Source organism: Ctenocephalides felis, unplaced genomic scaffold (genome assembly GCF_003426905.1).
Source record: "Ctenocephalides felis isolate EL2017-DRISC unplaced genomic scaffold, ASM342690v1 CF-g0.4_SCAFFOLD_01886, whole genome shotgun sequence".
NCBI classification, from domain to species: Eukaryota; Metazoa; Arthropoda; class Insecta; order Siphonaptera; family Pulicidae; genus Ctenocephalides; species Ctenocephalides felis.
The window spans coordinates 63,298,073-63,303,150 of NW_020538040.1; positions in this window are offsets into that span (position 1 = coordinate 63,298,073).

Here is a 5,078-nt window from a genome sequence, read left to right on the forward strand (position 1 = left end):
TTTTGTATTATTATCAACAATTTTGTCTTATAAGGCGGCATCCGAGTCGAAAGGATTAATTTCTCAAACACGAAGAAACAAATAAATGATATTATAAATTCATTAATCCGCTTATGAAATCAATACATCATTAAATATTTCATTTACTTGATAATCTATCTACATAAAACAATAAATCAATTGCTCATAAAGTAGGAAAAATAAAACAAAGAACTACATTCAGTGATGCTATAATGACGATGGTGTAAAAAAGGATAGATTGAATTTGTTTCCTATTAATTAATCTTACAAGTTTATTTCAAATGTTTTCAAACCTTCTAATTTGTAATTAATTTGAGTGTTTTGTTGAACTGTTTATACTTTTATGACCTGTGGCAGTTTAGGTTGCAATTGGAGCATTGACGGTTGAATCTTATTACGAATCCCTTAATACATCATTAAATAAAGTCCAAATCTTATATATAAAAATGATCCGCATAATGTGTTGGTAACTCAACAACGCCTAAACCAATTTGGCCATTTCTTTTTTTAAAATGTTCGTTAAAGTCCAAGAATGGTTCTTACACCGAGAAAAAATTGAATAATTGCCGGGAAAACCCTAAAAGCAGCCCTTTTCTTTTTCTCATACAAACGTTTTCTAACTAAAACGTAGAATCAATTTGAGCTTTATGGTATTATATAAAGTTCATATTAAATTACAAGCACTTACTGTATACTCCTTCTAAACGATTATTTGTATTTTGATAAATCTTTCTGAAGTTTGTTAAGGAAATTTTCTGGGATGTATGTGATTATAAAGTACTGGGATGTATGTGCAATATTGTAGAAATAAATGGAAAAAATTGAAAAAAAAAACGACATGTCATTGTATGCATTGAAAACAAAGGAATCTTTCATCTGACAAAAATTTCAATTCACTTATAAACCTAGACAATATTAGAATACGTATAATAATTTATGATTATGAATAAGAAAAATGAATTGCCTACATTATTATTGCCAAAAAGCAGCTGAGATGTGCCAGAAATTAAAATAATATAAAATATAGTATATGTATGGCAGATTGAATGATGCACATATGAACAATATATGACAAATTAATTCACTTAAAATATGAAATTAGGTATTAATCAGGGCCGGTCCTATCTTTAATGCAATGCATGCGAAAAATACGAGCGCACGCCTTAGGGGGCGCCAACACAAGAATCGGATATTAAATTTTTGATATAGTTCTTTTTTCAATATATAATTTCTTTGCAAATATTTAATAATCTTTCCACAATATTTTTAAAATTCGTAAAAATTTCATTTTATAACAAGAAATGGGAAAGTAAAGATGAATACATACAATTCGGCCCTCACAATATCGATTAGGAGAAGTTTAAGATGCAATTTTGGATATCCTAAATAATAAAAAATTAAATTAATTTAATCCCACATGAAGTACCAGTGTTATGTTACGGTTATAGTTATGTTATACCGTTTAAAAGACTTCAATTTCCAATATAGTGTGAGAATTGAGACTTATCATTTTATTTAAAGCAATTCTACAATTAACATCGCTCATATTATAGATGTATATGCATTTTGGCGTAAAGAGTAATTTAAAAAAAAAACAATAATAATTATTTTTGGTGAACGGTAAATATTAGTATATTATATTAAAAAATAGTAGACATGGGTACAGGACAACGTCTGTCGGGTCATCTAGTATTACTATAAAAGCAATGTTAATAAAGAAGCATTTCTTAATTTAAAAGATTTTGTAAATTAAACATACCAATTATTACAGCTACCAAAATAATAGTTTAATGACAAAACAAATTCGTTTTTGTAGTATAAAACAAAACCACTTTTTTACAAAAAGTATAGTTTCTTATCAATTATATATTTTTCCATTTTGCTCAATGACCTTTTTTTACCATCTTTCCTTGAACTGTCTGATTCTATGTCCATAAAATTTCTGATCTTCATATGAACACAAGTTCAACAAAGTTTAATACAATAATAGGTTTTACTTAACATACGCTGATACAAGATTGGAGAGCACTACTCAATATAGACATTCGTTCCATGCTATTTTATAAATACTGAAATTTGTCATCGCAATCCGTTTGGTTGTCGTTATCAAACAGAAAATGTCAGTTGATGGTTTGTCATCATTGACGCAATTTAAAGTAAACTCATTAAAGATTTGTATATTAAAGAGTCAATTTATCACTATTCTCCGCTTATTACATTTATTAGTAATCATTAATACTCGCAGATTAAATTCTCTAAAAAGCCATGGTACTATAGCTATATCTATAGTGGGCTATAGAAGTTTTAAAAATAAACTATTTACATTAGATTTGTACTAAATTCCAAGTAAATTTGCATAAACTTGCAATTACTCTGATCAGAATTAAATGAAAATTAAAAAGAGATACCTAATTAAAACTGAGAATGATTTAAGTGCAACCGAAGAGTTGAGTGAATAGCCCTGAATGAAAAAGATCAGACTATGTGAGAAACATTCGATAAAGTATCACATTCAAGGCTTTTCAATGTATTTCATGTTGTGTAATTTTATTAGCTAATAACACGCTTGTTTTACAAGTAGTTTTATATTTAGAACAATAAAGAAACATAGTACTAAACTGAATTAACAATAGCTCAACAACAAAATGAATAAGTATGAAATCGGCTGTCCCGTGGATTAGTCGTTAAAGCTATGGGATTTCAGATATCCAGGTTCAATACCTGCTCCGATAGCCTGATGTCAAGCGGTAGTGGCATCGATTGTCACTTGGAAATACAAATGTACTACAGTACAACATCAGTAGTTCGAACATTTAAACCTAATTATGAATTAGAGTTAAAAAACTAAATTTGTGTACATAGTTGTAAGTCTTGGCGCTGAACCAATTGTGTTCACATTTAAAAAAAAATGGGCAAACTGGTAAAAACATATGATTTCGGAAAGTAATGAAAAAAAGACAAACGTCATTTGAAAATTGGTCGAGGAATATCTTGTATTCATTACAAAGCGATTAACTGTCAAGACGCATATTAATTGCTTTATTGTTTAACGATATTGGACAACCTTCACCAAATCTTCTTTTAAATATATTTGTTTCAAAATGTAATATACTCGGGTTTAGGAAATCAATGCTATGCTGAATATTATTCATGTTTTCTATGAGCATTGTTTCACTCTGATTCTTACTTTTCAAATTATTTCTGTGTTGAGAAATTCTTTCGTGTAGATTTTGGCTAGTTTCGCCTATATAAAAACCTTCACAGTTTAGACAATTTGATTTTTACAATAAAATTATTTAAGATTTTCAGATTAAATTTAGATTTTTTTTTGTAAATAAGGTTGAAAGAGTGTTTTTTAATGTAAAGAAAACACTAATATATTTATTTCCATGCCTAGTAAAGATCGTTCATAAAGGGTAAAAGGGCGAGTAAGGATAAGGTTTGCGGTTTGGACTTTTAGTTGAAATGTGCCGGTTTTGGAGGTTTCTAGATATGGATTCTGTGTTTCTGGTTATGGATTGGATCAAATGTTGAGGATAAGAATTGTTACTTAAGATTTGTGATACTAATGAGAGGTTGTTCTCCAAAAATTTGTTATATGAGTGATCTATAAAGACCATGTTATATTTGTTATATGACCATGTTCTATAAAGTTGATACTGAAACGTATGGATCAACTGCTTTAGTTTTGTTTACTTGGTGCTATTGCTCGATCCAACACACTCGTTTTATATATATATATATATATATATATATATATATATATATGTGTGTATATATATATATATATGTGTATATATATATAACATTTAATATATATGTGTCTGTGTATGTGTATTATTTCTACTCGTGCATTAGCGTTGAGTAATATACGTCATTCCTGGTATACGTACATTTTTGAGATTAAGAACACAATATTTGGCATAATAGAAAGTGCGAAATACCGTTTCACCACACGGCGAAAACGGCGTCAATGCAGAAAGAAATAGACTTCACATATCTGAATGAAATATGAGAATGCTTGAATTTGTATCGAATATAGTTTAATGTTGCATATTTTAACACAATTTTATTAAATCAAATGATTTCAAATGTTAATAGAAAATAAAATTATAAAATTGTAAGATGAGACTATGAGAAACATTCAAGAAGAAAAATATAATTTTTTTATCTTCAAATTTATTATCTAAGCAATCAAGAAATATAAGTATTATAAAAATATTAGATACCAATATAATATATAGTAGTAGTTCCTATATTTTTTTTTAATTTTATTTGAACAGCAATCAGAACTTATGGGTTCTATGAGCTGTTGTGATGAATATCTTACAAACTACGTTTGTTTTATTACAGATGGCAACCCAAACAGTTGTCACATCTCTGTATGATAAATTTTTATTACAATCTCTGTAATAGGGCAAGCATGGTGCAACAATGCCGGGTGAGGGCTATTTTTACTTGGAAACATATTGCTATCTATATTTCCAAGTGAAAATCGTTGTCAATGTTGCCTGACAACAGGCTGCTCGAAGTGGGTATCGAACCCGGGACCTCTGAAACAAGTCCCGCCGCTCTTAACCGCTTACCTAGGGGCGAGCCCAGTTCCTATATAAAGCTATGAATTTGAACTAAGTTAAAAATATATGAATCAGAAATTAACATGTTCTAAGAGTTGTACCGACTTCTTTTAATAGCAAATCTATTATTACAATTACAATCTGTTGCTTGTGATACTGTTGCTTTTTTATTGGTGCATCAGTTCCAGATACGGACTATTTTCACTTGAAAACAGTATGTCACCTGGAGCTATGGATTAAAGTCCCACAGCACTAAGAACTATGGTGTTGGACAGATGCATTAATCATAAAATTTCAAGTACCATGATAGACGTCATAATTTGGAACTATACACAGATTAGTACACTAGTAATACAATCGGCCAAAGAAATTATAAAGACTAGTCGTTCTCATCAAATAATTGGGAAGTAGAAATGCAATTAAAAAACAACTTACGCCGACAAGAAGATTAAATATTGAATGTCCTAAATATGCATAAGA